The sequence below is a fragment of the Anomaloglossus baeobatrachus genome, chromosome 2, assembly GCF_048569485.1.
Source record: "Anomaloglossus baeobatrachus isolate aAnoBae1 chromosome 2, aAnoBae1.hap1, whole genome shotgun sequence".
Lineage (NCBI taxonomy): Eukaryota > Metazoa > Chordata > Amphibia > Anura > Aromobatidae > Anomaloglossus > Anomaloglossus baeobatrachus.
The window spans coordinates 343,196,455-343,212,619 of NC_134354.1; the positions used below are offsets into that span (position 1 = coordinate 343,196,455).

The 16,165-nt window shown below is 36.2% G+C and overlaps 8 non-coding genes across 8 annotated transcripts; all 8 read left to right on the top strand.

Annotated features, from left to right (window-relative positions):
- The first annotated feature begins 1,279 nt into the window (after window positions 1–1,279).
- On the top strand, window positions 1,280–1,352 carry TRNAV-AAC (transfer RNA valine (anticodon AAC)). The gene has a single exon. It is a non-coding gene; the product is annotated as a tRNA-Val (tRNA).
- A 910-nt stretch (window positions 1,353–2,262) lies between these two features.
- Window positions 2,263–2,335, top strand: TRNAV-AAC (transfer RNA valine (anticodon AAC)). The gene has a single exon. It is a non-coding gene; the product is annotated as a tRNA-Val (tRNA).
- Window positions 2,336–3,227: 892 nt separating this feature from the next.
- Window positions 3,228–3,300, top strand: TRNAV-CAC (transfer RNA valine (anticodon CAC)). The gene has a single exon. It is a non-coding gene; the product is annotated as a tRNA-Val (tRNA).
- Window positions 3,301–5,788: 2,488 nt separating this feature from the next.
- Window positions 5,789–5,861, top strand: TRNAV-CAC (transfer RNA valine (anticodon CAC)). The gene has a single exon. It is a non-coding gene; the product is annotated as a tRNA-Val (tRNA).
- A 3,667-nt stretch (window positions 5,862–9,528) lies between these two features.
- TRNAV-CAC (transfer RNA valine (anticodon CAC)) lies at window positions 9,529–9,601 on the top strand. The gene has a single exon. It is a non-coding gene; the product is annotated as a tRNA-Val (tRNA).
- Window positions 9,602–12,471: 2,870 nt separating this feature from the next.
- TRNAV-AAC (transfer RNA valine (anticodon AAC)) lies at window positions 12,472–12,544 on the top strand. Its single transcript has one exon. It is a non-coding gene; the product is annotated as a tRNA-Val (tRNA).
- A 174-nt stretch (window positions 12,545–12,718) lies between these two features.
- Window positions 12,719–12,791, top strand: TRNAV-AAC (transfer RNA valine (anticodon AAC)). The gene has a single exon. It is a non-coding gene; the product is annotated as a tRNA-Val (tRNA).
- An 893-nt stretch (window positions 12,792–13,684) lies between these two features.
- Window positions 13,685–13,757, top strand: TRNAV-CAC (transfer RNA valine (anticodon CAC)). The gene has a single exon. It is a non-coding gene; the product is annotated as a tRNA-Val (tRNA).
- Window positions 13,758–16,165: the final 2,408 nt, after the last annotated feature.

Here is a 16,165-nt window from a genome sequence, read left to right on the forward strand (position 1 = left end):
TCTTTTTTATTGTCCATTTTAGCAGAAAACATAATCCCATATTATAAAAATCCTGTTTGTTTAAAAATATATAGTTCCCATAAATACAAAAGCAAACGACTAAACTGTGTAGAAAAAAGTAACACATTCAATGTAAACTTCAATTTAAGCAATATCCCTTTGTAGGAATAAAACTGGTAAAATATGTAATAAAAATTGTAAATGTTTCATTACCAAAAATACTTTCCTTCAGCAATAAAAAGACCCCGTCAGTCACAATTCTGCTCTGCTAGCCAATACACAGTAACTTTTCATTAAGATTCATAGTGTAGTGGTCATCACGTCTGCTTAACACGCAGAAAGTCCTGGGTTTAATCCCCAGTAAAACCAGTCTGTTCTTGGTGTTGAAATAATACCTTATCCAACTACAATACATGAAGTTCTTGGCTTTGTTGCCGAATGACGGGATGTTTTAGCTTCCATAACCAACAGAACTACGAATTTTTTTTTTCCTGGCAGTCAAAACTCGTCTCTAATTGCCATCACTTTGCAGGATTTCACAGGTTTTAAAGTGTGGTGGTCATCAAGTCTGCTTCATATGCAGAACGTTCTGGATTCAATACCCAGTGAAACCAATCTGTTTTCGGTGTTGAAGTAATTTCCTATCAACCTGTAAAGTATGAAATTCTTGGTTTAGTTGCCAAATGACAATACATTTTGGCTTCTATCACAAGGAGAACTACGATTTTGGGTTTCTTTTTTATTGAACATTTTAGCAGAAAACATAATCCCATATTATAAAAAAACCTGTTTGTTTTAAAATATATAGTTCCCATAAATACAAAAGCAAACGACTAAACTATGTAGAAAAAAGTAACACATTCAATGTAAACTTCAATTTAAGCAATATCCCTTTGTAGGAATAAAACTCGTAAAATATGTAATAAAAATTGGAAATGTTTCATTACCAAAAATACTTTCCTTCAGCAATAAAAAGGCCCTGTCAGTCACAATTTTGCTCTGCTAGGCAATACACAGTAACTTTTCATCAAGATTCATAGTGTAGTGGTCATCATGTCTGCTTAACACGTAGAAGGTCCTGGGTTTAATCCCCAGTAAAACCAGTCTGTTCTTATTGTTGAAATAATACCCTATCAAACTACAATATATGAAGTTCTTGGCTTTGTTGCAGAATGATGGGATATTTTGGCTTCCATCACCAACAGAACTAAGAATTTTTTTTTTTTTCCCTGGCGGTCAAAACTCGTCTCCAATTGCCATTGTTTTGCAGGATTTCACAGGTTTCATAGTGTAGTGGTCATCACGTCTGCTTAACACGCAGAAGGTCCTGGGTTCAATCCCCAGTGAAACCAGTCTCTTCTTGGTGTTGAAATAATACCCTATCCAACTGCAATACATGAAGTTCTTGGCTTTGTTGCCGAATGACGGGATGTTTTAGCTTCCATAACCAACAGAACTACGAAATTTTTTTTTCCTGGCAGTCAAAACTCGTCTCTAATTGCCATCACTTTGCAGGATTTCACAGGTTTTAAAGTGTGGTGGTCATCAAGTCTGCTTCATATGCAGAACGTTCTGGATTCAATACCCAGTGAAACCAATCTGTTTTCGGTGTTGAAGTAATTTCCTATCAACCTGTAAAGTATGAAATTCTTGGTTTAGTTGCCAAATGACAATACATTTTGGCTTCTATCACAAGGAGAACTACGATTTTGGGTTTCTTTTTTATTGAACATTTTAGCAGAAAACATAATCCCATATTATAAAAAAACCTGTTTGTTTTAAAATATATAGTTCCCATAAATACAAAAGCAAACGACTAAACTATGTAGAAAAAAGTAACACATTCAATGTAAACTTCAATTTAAGCAATATCCCTTTGTAGGAATAAAACTCATAAAATATGTAATAAAAATTGGAAATGTTTCATTACCAAAAATACTTTCCTTCAGCAATAAAAAGGCCCTGTCAGTCACAATTTTGCTCTGCTAGGCAATACACAGTAACTTTTCATCAAGATTCATAGTGTAGTGGTCATCATGTCTGCTTAACACGTAGAAGGTCCTGGGTTTAATCCCCAGTAAAACCAGTCTGTTCTTGGTGTTGAAATAATACTCTATCAAACTACAATATATGAAGTTCTTGGCTTTGTTGCAGAATGATAGGATATTTTGGCTTCCATCACCAACAGAACTAAGAATTTTTTTTTTTTTCCCTGGCGGTCAAAACTCGTCTCCAATTGCCATTGTTTTGCAGGATTTCACAGGTTTCATAGTGTAGTGGTCATCACGTCTGCTTAACACGCAGAAGGTCCTGGGTTCAATCCCCAGTGAAACCAGTCTCTTCTTGGTGTTGAAATAATACCCTATCCAACTGCAATACATGAAGTTCTTGGCTTTGTTGCCGAATGACGGGATGTTTTAGCTTCCATAACCAACAGAACTACGAATTTTTTTTTTTCCTGGCAGTCAAATTTCGTCTCTAATTGCCATTACTTTGCAGGAATCACAGGTTTTAAAGTGTGGTGGTCATCAAGTCTGCTTCACATGCAGAACGTTCTGGGTTCAATACCCAGTGAAACCAATCTGTTTTCGGTGTTGAAGTAATTTCCTATCAACCTGTAAAGTATGAAATTCTTGGTTTCGTTGCCAAATGACAATACATTTTGGCTTCTATCAGAAGGAGAACTACGATTTTGGGTTTCTTTTTTATTGAACATTTTAGCAGAAAACATAATCCCATATTATAACAATCCTGTTTGTTTCAAAATTTATAGTTCCCATAAATACAAAAGCAAACGATTAAACTGTGTAGAAAAAAGTAACACATTCAATGTAAACTTCAATTTAAGCAATATCCCTTTGTAGGAAAAAAACTGGTAAAATATGTAATAAAAATTGTAAATGTTTCATTACCAAAAACACTTTTCTTCAGCAATAAAAAGGCCCCATCAGTTACAATTCTGCTCTGCTTGCCAATACACAGTAACTTTCCAGAAGGTTTCATAGTGTAGTAGTCATCACGTCTGCTTAACACTGGTTCAATCCCCAGTAAAAGCAAACTGTTCTTGGTGTTGAAATAATACCCTATCAAACTACAATATATGAAGTTCTTGGCTTTGTTGCCGAATGATGGGATGTTTTGGCTTCCATCACCAACAGCACTAATAATTTTTTTCCCCTGGCTGTCAAAACTCGTTTTCAATTGCCATTGCTTTGCAGGATTTCACAGGTTTCATAGTGTAGTGGTCATCACGTCTGCTTCACACGCAGAAGGTCCTGGGTTCAATCCCCAGTGAAACCAATCTGGTTTCGCTGTTGAAGTAATTTGCTATCAACCTGTAATATATAAAATTCTTGGTTTCGTTGCCAAATGACAATACATTTTGGCTTCCATCACAAAGAGAACTACTATTTTGGGTTTCTTTTTTATTGTCCATTTTAGCAGAAAACATAATCCCATATTATAAAAATCCTGTTTGTTTAAAAATATATAGTTCCCATAAATACAAAAGCAAACGACTAAACTGTGTAGAAAAAAGTAACACATTCATTGTAAACTTCAATTTAAGCAATATCCCTTTGTAGGAATAAAACTGGTAAAATATGTAATAAAAATTGTAAATGTTTCATTACCAAAAATACTTTCCTTCAGCAATAAAAAGGCCCTGTCAGTCACAATTCTGCTCTGCTAGCCAATACACAGTAACTTTTCATCAGGATTCATAGTGTAGTGGTCATCATGTCTGCTTAACACGTAGAAGGTCATCACGTCTGCTTAACACGCAGAAGGTCCTGGGTTTAATCCCCAGTAAAACCAGTCTGTTCTTGGTGTTGAAATAATACCCTATCCAACTGCAATACATGAAGTTCTTGGCTTTGTTGCCGAATGACGGGATGTTTTAGCTTCCATAACCAACAGAACTACGAATTTTTTTTTTTCCTGGCAGTCAAATTTCGTCTCTAATTGCCATTACTTTGCAGGAATCACAGGTTTTAAAGTGTGGTGGTCATCAAGTCTGCTTCATATGCAGAACGTTCTGGGTTCAATACCCAGTGAAACCAATCTGTTTCGGTGTTGAAGTAATTTCCTATTAACCTGTAAAGTATGAAATTCTTGGTTTCATTGCCAAATGACAATACATTTTGGCTTCTATCAAAAGGAGAACTACGATTTTGGGTTTCTTTTTTATTGAACATTTTAGCAGAAAACATAATCCCATATTATAACAATCCTGTTTGTTTCAAAATTTATAGTTCCCATAAATACAAAAGCAAACGATTAAACTGTGTAGAAAAAAGTAACACATTCAATGTAAACTTCAATTTAAGCAATATCCCTTTGTAGGAATAAAACTGGTAAAATATGTAATAAAAATTGTAAATGTTTCATTACCAAAAACACTTTTCTTCAGCAATAAAAAGGCCCCATCAGTTACAATTCTGCTCTGCTTGCCAATACACGGTAACTTTCCAGAAGGTTTCATAGTGTAGTAGTCATCACGTCTGCTTAACACTGGTTCAATCCCCAGTAAAAGCAATCTGTTCTTGGTGTTGAAATAATACCCTATCAAACTACAATATATGAAGTTCTTGGCTTTGTTGCCGAATGATTGGATGTTTTGGCTTCCATCACCAACAGAACTAATAATTTTTTTCCCCTGGCGGTCAAAACTCGTTTTCAATTGCCATTGCTTTGCAGGATTTCACAGGTTTCATAGTGTAGTGGTCATCATGTCTGCTTCACATGCAGAAGGTCCTGGGTTCAATCCCCAGTGAAACCAATCCTTTTTCGCTGTTGAAGTAATTTGCTATCAACAGGATTTCACAGGTTTCATAGTGTAGTGGTCATCACGTCTGCTTAACACGCAGAAGGTCCTGCGTTTAATCCCCAGTAAAAACCAGTCTGTTCTTGGTGTTGAAATAATACCCTATCCAACTGCAATACATGAAGTTCTTGGCTTTGTTGCCGAATGACGGGATTTTTTAGCTTCCATAACCAACAGAACTACGAATTTTTTTTTTCCTGGCAGTCAAATTTCGTCTCTAATTGCCATTACTTTGCAGGAATCACCGGTTTTAAAGTGTGGTGGTCATCAAGTTTGCTTTATATGCAGAACGTTCTGGGTTCAATACCCAGTGAAACCAATCTGTTTTCGGTGTTATAGTAAATTCCTATTAACCTGTAAAGTATGAAATTCTTGGTTTCGTTGCCAAATGACAATACATTTTGGCTTCTATCACAAGGAGAACTACGATTTTGGGTTTCTTTTTTATTGAACATTTTAGCAGAAAACATAATCCCATATTATAACAATCCTGTTTGTTTCAAAATTTATAGTTCCCATAAATACAAAAGCAAACGATTAAACTGTGTAGAAAAAAGTAACACATTCAATGTAAACTTCAATTTAAGCAATATCCCTTTGTAGGAATAAAACTGGTAAAATATGTAATAAAAATTGTAAATGTTTCATTACCAAAAACACTTTTCTTCAGCAATAAAAAGGCCCCATCAGTTACAATTCTGCTCTGCTTGCCAATACACAGTAACTTTCCAGGTTTCATAGTGTAGTAGTCATCACGTCTGCTTAACACTGGTTCAATCCCCAGTAAAAGCAATCTGTTCTTGGTGTTGAAATAATACCCTATCAAACTACAATATATGAAGTTCTTGGCTTTGTTGCCGAATGATGGTATGTTTTGGCTTCCATCACCAACAGAACTAATAATTTTTTTCCCCTGGCGGTCAAAACTCGTTTTCAATTGCCATTGCTTTGCAGGATTTCACAGGTTTCATAGTGTAGTGGTCATCACGTCTGCTTCACACGCAGAAGGTCCTGGGTTCAATCCCCAGTGAAACCAATCCGTTTTTGCTGTTGAAGTAATTTGCTATCAACAGGATTTCACAGGTTTTATAGTGTAGTGGTCATCACGTCTGCTTAACACGCAGAAGGTCCTGGGTTTAATCCCCAGTAAAACCAGTCTGTTCTTGGTGTTAAAATAATACCCTATCCAACTGCAATAGATGAAGTTCTTGGCTTTGTTGCCGAATGACGGGATGTTTTAGCTTCCATAACCAACAGAACTACGAATTTTTTTTTTTTCCTGGCAGTCAAATTTCGTCTCTAATTGCCATTACTTTGCAGGAATCACAGGTTTTAAAGTGTGGTGGTCATCAAGTCTGCTTCATATGCAGAACGTTCTGGGTTCAATACCCAGTGAAACCAATCTGTTTTCGCTGACGAAGTAATTTGCTATCAACCTGTAATATATAAAATTCTTGGTTTCGTTGCCAAATGACAATACATTTTGGCTTCCATCACAAAGAGAACTACTATTTTGGGTTTCTTTTTTATTGTCCATTTTAGCAGAAAACATAATCCCATATTATAAAAATCCTGTTTGTTTAAAAATATATAGTTCCCATAAATACAAAAGCAAACGACTAAACTGTGTAGAAAAAAGTAACACATTCAATGTAAACTTCAATTTAAGCAATATCCCTTTGTAGGAATAAAACTGGTAAAATATGTAATAAAAATTGTAAATGTTTCATTACCAAAAATACTTTCCTTCAGCAATAAAAAGGCCCCGTCAGTCACAATTCTGCTCTGCTAGCCAATACACAGTAACTTTTCATCAGGTTTCATAGTGTAGTGGTCATCACGTCTGCTAAACATGTAGAAGGTCCTGGGTTCAATCCCCAGTGAAACCAATCTCTTCTTGGTGTTGAAATAATTCCCTATCCAACTACAATATATGAATTTCTTGGCTTTGTTGCCGAATAACAGGATGTTTTGTCTTCCATCACCAACAGAACTTTGAATTTTTTTTTTTTTTCCCTGGCGGTCAAAACTCGTCTCCAATTGCCATTGCTTTGCAGGATTTCACAGGTTTCATAGTGTAGTGGTTATCACGTCTGCTTAACACGCAGAAGGTCCTGGGTTCCATCCCCAGTGAAACCAGTCTCTTCTTGGTGTTGAAATAATACCCTATCCAACTGCAATACATGAAGTTCTTGGCTTTGTTGCCGAATGACGGGATGTTTTAGCTTCCATAACCAACGGAACTACGAACTTTTTTTTTTTCCTGGCAGTCAAATTTCGTCTCTAATAGCCATTACTTTGCAGGAATCACAGGTTTTAAAGTGTGGTGGTCATCAAGTCTGCTTCATATGCAGAACATTCTGGGTTCAATACCCAGTGAAACCAATCTGTTTTCGGTGTTGAAGTAATTTCCTATCAACCTGTAAAGTATGAAATTCTTGGTTTCGTTGCCAAATGACAATACATTTTGGCTTCTATCAGAAGGAGAACTACGATTTTGGGTTTCTTTTTTATTGAACATTTTAGCAGAAAACATAATCCCATATTATAACAATCCTGTTTGTTTCAAAATTTATAGTTCCCATAAATACAAAAGCAAACGATTAAACTGTGTAGAAAAAAGTAACACATTCAATGTAAACTTCAATTTAAGCAATATCCCTTTGTAGGAATAAAACTGGTAAAATATGTAATAAAAATTGTAAATGTTTCATTACCAAAAACACTTTTCTTCAGCAATAAAAAGGCCCCATCAGTTACAATTCTGCTCTGCTTGCCAATACACAGTAACTTTCTCGAAGGTTTCATAGTGTAGTAGTCATCACGTCTGCTTAACACTGGTTCAATCCCCAGTAAAAGCAATCTGTTCTTGGTGTTGAAATAATACCCTATCAAACTACAATATATGAAGTTCTTGGCTTTGTTGCCGAATGATGGGATGTTTTGGCTTCCATCACCAACAGAACTAATAATTTTTTTCCCCTGGCTGTCAAAACTCGTTTTCAATTGCCATTGCTTTGCAGGATTTCACAGGTTTCATAGTGTAGTGGTCATCACGTCTGCTTCACACGCAGAAGGTCCTGGGTTCAATCTTTTTTATTGAACATTTTAGCAGAAAACATATTCCCATATTATAACAATCCTGTTTGTTTCAAAATTTATAGTTCCCATAAATACAAAAGCAAACGATTAAACTGTGTAGAAAAAAGTAACACATTCAATGTAATCTTTAATTTAAGCAATATCCCTTTGTAGGAATAAAACTGGTAAAATATGTAATAAAAATTGTAAATGTTTTATTACCAAAAACAATTTTCTTCAGCAATAAAAAGGCCCCGTCAGTTACAATTCTGCTCTGCTTGCCAATACATAGTAACTTTCCAGAAGGTTTCATAGTGTAGTAGTCATCACGTCTGCTTAACACTGGTTCAATCCCCAGTAAAAGCAATCTGTTCTCGGTGTTGAAATAATACCCTATCAAACTACAATATATGAAGTTCTTGGCTTTGTTGCCGAATGATGGGATGTTTTGGCTTCCATCACCAACAGAACTAATAATTTTTTTTCCCTGGCGGTCAAAACTCGTTTTCAATTGCCATTGCTTTGCAGGATTTCACAGGTTTCATAGTGTAGTGGTCATCACGTCTGCTTCACACGCAGAAGTTCCTGGGTTCAATCCCCAGTGAAACCAATCTGTTTTCGCTGTTGAAGTAATTTGCTATCAACAGGATTTCACAGGTTTTATAGTGTAGTGGTCATCACGTCTGCTTAACACGCAGAAGGTCCTGGGTTTAATCACCAGTAAAAACCAGTCTGTTCTTGGTGTTGAAATAATACCCTATCCAACTGCAATACATGAAGTTCTTGGCTTTGTTGCCGAATGACGGGATGTTTTAGCTTCCATAACCAACAGAACTACGAATTTTTTTTTTTCCTGGCAGTCAAATTTCGTCTCTAATTGCCATTACTTTGCAGGAATCACCGGTTTTAAAGTGTGGTGGTCATCAAGTTTGCTTCATATGCAGACTGTTCTGGGTTCAATACCCAGTGAAACCAATCTGTTTTCGGTGTTATAGTAATTTCCTATTAACCTGTAAAGTATGAAATTCTTGGTTTCGTTGCCAAATGACAATACATTTTGGCTTCTATCACAAGGAGAACTACGATTTTGGGTTTCTTTTTTATTGAACATTTTAGCAGAAAACATAATCCCATATTATAACAATCCTGTTTGTTTCAAAATTTATAGTTCCCATAAATACAAAAGCAAACGATTAAACTGTGTAGAAAAAAGTAACACATTCAATGTAAACTTCAATTTAAGCAATATCCCTTTGTAGGAATAAAACTGGTAAAATATGTAATAAAAATTGTAAATGTTTCATTACCAAAAACACTTTTCTTCAGCAATAAAAAGGCCCCATCAGTTACAATTCTGCTCTGCTTGCCAATACACAGTAACTTTCCAGAAGGTTTCATAGTGTAGTAGTCATCACATCTGCTTAACACTGGTTCAATCCCCAGTAAAAGCAATCTGTTCTTGGTGTTGAAATAATACCCTATCAAACTACAATATATGAAGTTCTTGGCTTTGTTGCCGAATGATGGGATGTTTTGGCTTCCATCACCAACAGAACTAATAATTTTTTTCCCCTGGCGGTCAAAACTCGTTTTCAATTGCCATTGCTTTGCAGGATTTCACAGGTTTCATAGTGTAGTGGTCATCACGTCTGCTTCACACGCAGAAGGTCCTGGGTTCAATCCCCAGTGAAACCAATCCAATTTCGCTGTTGAAGTAATTTGCTATCAACAGGATTTCACAGGTTTCATAGTGTAGTGGTCATCACGTCTGCTTAACACGCAGAAGGTCCTGGGTTTAATCCCCAGTAAAACCAGTCTGTTCTTGGTGTTGAAATAATACCCTATCCAACTGCAATACATGAAGTTCTTGGCTTTGTTGCCGTATGACGGGATGTTTTAGCTTCCATAACCAACAGAACTACGAATTTTTTTTTTTTCCTGGCAGTCAAATTTCGTCTCTAATTGCCATTACTTTGCAGGAATCACTGGTTTTAAAGTGTGGTGGTCATCAAGTCTGCTTCATATGCAGAATGTTCTGGGTTCAATACCCAGTGAAACCAATCTGTTTTCGGTGTTGAAGTAATTTCCTATCAACCTGTAAAGTATGAAATTCTTGGTTTCGTTGCCAAATGACAATACATTTTGGCTTCTATCACAAGGAGAACTACGATTTTGGGTTTCTTTTTTATTGAACATTTTAGCAGAAAACATAATCCCATATTATAACAATCCTGTTTGTTTCAAAATTTATAGTTCCCATAAATACAAAAGCAAACGATTAAACTGTGTAGTAAAAAGTAACACATTCAATGTAATCTTCAATTTAATCAATATCCCTTTGTAGGAATAAAACTGGTAAAATATGTAATAAAAATTGTAAATGTTTCATTACCAAAAACACTTTTCTTCAGCAATAAAAAGGCCCCATCAGTTACAATTCTGCTCTGCTTGCCAATACACAGTAATTTTCCAGAAGGTTTCATAGTGTAGTAGTCATCACATCTGCTTAACACTGGTTCAATCCCCAGTAAAAGCAATCTGTTCTTGGTGTTGAAATAATACCCTATCAAACTACAATATATGAAGTTCTTGGCTTTGTTGCCGAATGATGGGGTGTTTTGGCTTCCATCACCAACAGAACTAATAATTTTTTTCCCCTGGCTGTCAAAACTCGTTTTCAATTGCCATTGCTTTGCAGGATTTCACAGGTTTCATAGTGTAGTGGTCATCACGTCTGCTTCACACGCAGAAGGTCCTGGGTTCAATCTTTTTTATTGAACATTTTAGCAGAAAACATAATCCCATATTATAACAATCCTGTTTGTTTCAAAATTTATTGTTCCCATAAATACAAAAGCAAACGATTAAACTGTGTAGAAAAAAGTAACACATTCAATGTAATCTTCAATTTAAGCAATATCCCTTTGTAGGAATAAAACTGGTAAAATATGTAATAAAAATTGTAAATGTTTCATTACCAAAAACACTTTTCTTCAGCAATAAAAAAGCCCCGTCAGTTACAATTCTGCTCTGCTTGCCAATACATAGTAACTTTCCAGAAGGTTTCATAGTGTAGTAGTCATCACGTCTGCTTAACACTGGTTCAATCCCCAGTAAAAGCAATCTGTTCTCGGTGTTGAATAATACCCTATCAAACTACAATATATGAAGTTCTTGGCTTTGTTGCCGAATGATGGGATGTTTTGGCTTCCATCACCAACAGAACTAATAATTTTTTTCCCCTGGCGGTCAAAACTCGTTTTCAATTGCCATTGCTTTGCAGGATTTCACAGGTTTCATAGTGTAGTGGTCATCACGTCTGCTTCACACGCAGAAGGTCCTGGGTTCAATCCTTAGTGAAACCAATCCGTTTTCGCTGTTGAAGTAATTTGCTATCAACAGGATTTCACAGGTTTCTTAGTGTAGTGGTCATCACGTCTGCTTCACACGCAGAAGGTCCTGAGTTCTATCCCCAGTGAAACCAATCTGTTTTCGCTGTTGAAGTAATTTGCTATCAACCTGTAATATATAAAATTCTTGGTTTCGTTGCCAAATGACAATACATTTTGGCTTCCATCACAAAGAGAACTACTATTTTGGGTTTCTTTTTTATTGTCCATTTTAGCAGAAAACATAATCCCATATTGTAAAAATCCTGTTTGTTTAAAAATATATAGTTCCCATAAATACAAAAGCAAACGACTAAACTGTGTTTCATAGTGTAGTGGTCATCACGTCTGCTTCACACGCAGAAGGTCCTGGGTTCAATCCCCAGTGAAACCAATCTGTTTTCGCTGTTGAAGTAATTTGCTATCAACAGGATTTCACAGGTTTCATAGTGTAGTGGTCATCACGTCTGCTTAACACGCAGAAGGTCCTGGGTTTAATCCCCAGTAAAACCAGTCTGTTCTTGGTGTTGAAATAATACCCTATCCAACTGCAATACATGAAGTTCTTGGCTTTGTTGCCGAATGACGGGATGTTTTAGCTTCCATAACCAACAGAACTACGAATTTTTGTTTTTTTTCCTGGCAGTCAAATTTCGTCTCTAATTGCCATTACTTTGCAGGAATCACAGGTTTTAAAGTGTGGTGGTCATCAAGTCTGCTTCATATGCAGAACGTTCTGGGTTCAATACCCAGTGAAACCAATCTGTTTTCGCTGTTGAAGTAATTTGCTATCAACCTGTAATATATAAAATTCTTGGTTTCGTTGCCAAATGACAATACATTTTGGCTTCCATCACAAAGAGAACTATTATTTTGGGTTTCTTTTTCATTGTCCATTTTAGCAGAAAACATAAACCCTTATTATAAAAATCCTGTTTGTTTAAAAATATATAGTTCCCATAAATACAAAAGCAAACGACTAAACTGTGTAGAAAAAAGTAACACATTCAATGTAAACTTCAATTTAAGCAATATCCCTTTGTAGGAATAAAACTGGTAAAATATGTAATAAAAATTGTAAATGTTTCATTACCAAAAATACTTTCCTTCAGCAATAAAAAGGCCCCGTCAGTCACAATTCTGCTCTGCTAGCCAATACACAGTAACTTTTCATCAGGTTTCATAGTGTAGTGGTCATCACGTCTGCTTAACACGCAGAAGGTCCTGGGTTCAATCCCCAGTGAAACCAATCTTTTCTTGGTGTTGAATAAATACCCTATCCAACTACAATATATGAATTTCTTGGCTTTGTTGCCGAATGACGGGATGTTTTAGCTTCCATAACCAACAGAACTACGAATTTTTTTTTTTTCCTGGCGGTCAAAACTCGTCTCCAATTGCCATTGCTTTGCAGGATTTCACAGGTTTCATAGTGTAGTGGTCATCACGTCTGCTTAACACGCAGAAGGTCCTGGGTTCAATCCCCAGTGAAACCAGTCTCTTCTTGGTGTTGAAATAATACCCTATACAACTGCAATACATGAAGTTCTTGGCTTTGTTGCCGAAAGACGGGATGTTTTAGCTTCCATAACCAACAGAACTACGAATTATTTTTTTTTCCTGGCAGTCAAATTTCGTCTCTAATTGCCATTACTTTGCAGGAATCACAGGTTTTAAAGTGTGGTGGTCATCAAGTCTGCTTCATATGCAGAACGTTCTGGGTTCAATACCCAGTGAAACCAATCTGTTTTCGGTGTTGAAGTAATTTCCTATCAACCTGTAAAGTATGAAATTCTTGGTTTCGTTCCCAATTGACAATACATTTTGGCTTCTATCACAAGGAGAACTACGATTTTGGGTTTCTTTTTTATTGAACATTTTAGCAGAAAACATAATCCCATATTATAACAATCCTGTTTGTTTCAAAATTTATAGTTCCCATAAATACAAAAGCAAACGATTAAACTGTGTAGAAAAAAGTAACACATTCAATGTAAACTTCAATTTAAGCAATATCCCTTTGTAGGAATAAAACTGGTAAAATATGTAATAAAAATTGTAAATGTTTCATTACCAAAAACACTTTTCTTCAGCAATAAAAAGGCCCCATCAGTTACAATTCTGCTCTGCTTGCCAATACACAGTAACTTTCCAGAAGGTTTCATAGTGTAGTAGTCATCACATCTGCTTAACACTGGTTCAATCCCCAGTAAAAGCAATCTGTTCTTGGTGTTGAAATAATACCCTATCAAACTACAATATATGAAGTTCTGGGCTTTGTTGCCGAATGATGTGATGTTTTGGCTTCCATCACCAACAGAACTAATAATTTTTTTCCCCTGGCGGTCACAACTCGTTTTCAATTGCCATTGCTTTGCAGGATTTCACAGGTTTCATAGTGTAGTGGTCATCACGTCTGCTTCACACGCAGAAGGTCCTGGGTTCAATCCCCAGTGAAACCAATCCGTTTTCGCTGTTGAAGTAATTTGCTACCAACAGGATTTCACAGGTTTCATAGTGTAGTGGTCATCACGTCTGCTTAACACGCAGAAGGTCCTGGGTTTAATCCCCAGTAAAACCAGTCTGTTCTTGGTGTTGAAATAATACCCTATCCAACTGCAATATATGAAGTTCTTGGCTTTGTTGCAGAATGATGGGACGTTTTGGCTTCCATCACCAACAGAACTAAGAATTTTTTTTTTTTCCCTGGCGGTCAAAACTCGTCTCCAATTGCCATTGCTTTGCAGGATTTCACAGGTTTCATAGTGTAGTAGTTATCACGTCTGCTTAACACTGGTTCAATCCCCAGTAAAACCAGTCTGTTCTTGGTGTTGAAATAATACCTTATCCAACTACAACACATGAAGTTCTTGGCTTTGTTGCCGAATGACGGGATGTTTTAGCTTCCATAACCAACAGAACTACGAATTTTTTTTTTTTCCTGGCAGTCAAAACTCGTCTCTAATTGCCATTACTTTGCAGGATTTCACAGGTTTTAAAGTGTGGTGGTCATCAAGTCTGCTTCATATGCAGAACGTTCTGGATTCAATACCCAGTGAAACCAATCTGTTTTCGGTGTTGAAGTAATTTCCTATCAACCTGTAATATATAAAATTCTTGGTTTCGTTGCCAAATGACAATACATTTTGGCTTCCATCACAAAGAGAACTACTATTTTGGGTTTCTTTTTTTATTGTTCATTTTAGCAGAAAACATAATCCAACATTATAAAAATCCTGTTTGTTTAAAAATATATAGTTCCCATAAATACAAAAGCAAACGACTAAACTGTGTAGAAAAAAGTAACACATTCAATGTAATCTTCAATTTAAGCAATATCCCTTTGTAGGAATAAAACTGGTAAAATATGTAATAAAAATTGTAAATGTTTCATTACCAAAAACACTTTTCTTCAGCAATAAAAAGGCCCTGTGAAACTACAATATATGAAGTTCTTGGCTTTGTTGCAGAATGATGGGATGTTTTGGCTTCCATCACCAACAGAACTAAGAATTTTTTTTTGTTCCCTGGCGGTCAAAACTCGTCTCCAATTGCCATTGCTTTGCAGGATTTCACAGGTTTCATAGTGTAGTGGTCATCACGTCTGCTTAACACGCAGAAGAAGAACACGCAGAAGGTCCTGGGTTCAATCCCCAGTGAAACCAGTCTCTTCTTGGTGTTGAAATAATACCCTATCCAACTGCAATACATGAAGTTCTTGGCTTTGTTGCCGAATGATGGGATGTTTTGGCTTCCATCACCAACAGAACTACGAAGTTTTGTTTTTTTTCCTGGCAGTCAAATTTCGTCTCTAATTGCCATTACTTTGCAGGAATCACAGGTTTTAAAGTGTGGTGGTCATCAAGTCTGCTTCGTATGCAGAACGTTCTGGGTTCAATACCCAGTGAAACCAATCTGTTTTCGGTGTTGAAGTAATTTCCTATCAACCTGTAAAGTATGAAATTCTTGGTATCGTTGCCAAATGACAATACATTTTGGCTTCTATCACAAGGAGAACTACGATTTTGGGTTTCTTTTTTATTGAACATTTTAGCAGAAAACATAATCCCATATTATAACAATCCTGTTTGTTTCAAAATTTATAGTTCCCATAAATACAAAAGCAAACGATTAAACTGTGTAGAAAAAAGTAACACATTCAATGTAATCTTCAATTTAAGCAATATCCCTTTGTAGGAATAAAACTGGTAAAATATGTAATAAAAATTGTAAATGTTTCATTACCAAAAACACTTTTCTTCAGCAATAAAAAGGCCCCATTAGTTACAATTCTGCTCTGCTTGCCAATACACAGTAACTTTCCAGAAGGTTTCATAGTGTAGTAGTCATCACATCTGCATAACACTGGTTCAATCCCCAGTAAAAGCAATCTGTTCTTGGTGTTGAAATAATACCCTATCAAACTACAATATATGAAGTTCTGGGCTTTGTTGCCGAATGATGGGATGTTTTGGCTTCCATCACCAACAGAACTAATAATTTTTTTCCCCTGGCGGTCAAAACTCGTTTTCAATTGCCATTGCTTTGCAGGATTTCACAGGCTTCATAGTGTAGTGGTCATCACGTCTGCTTCACACGCAGAAGGTCCTGGGTTCAATCCCCAGTGAAACCAATCCGTTTTCGCTGTTGAAGTAATTTGCTATCAACAGGATTTCACAGGTTTCATAGTGTAGTGGTCATCACGTCTGCTTAACACGCAGAAGGTCCTGGGTTTAATCCCCAGTAAAACCAGTCTGTTCTTGGTGTTGAAATAATACCCTATCCAACTGCAATATATGAAGTTCTTGGCTTTGTTGCAGAATGATGGGATGTTTTGGCTTCCATCACCAACAGAACTAAGAATTTTTTT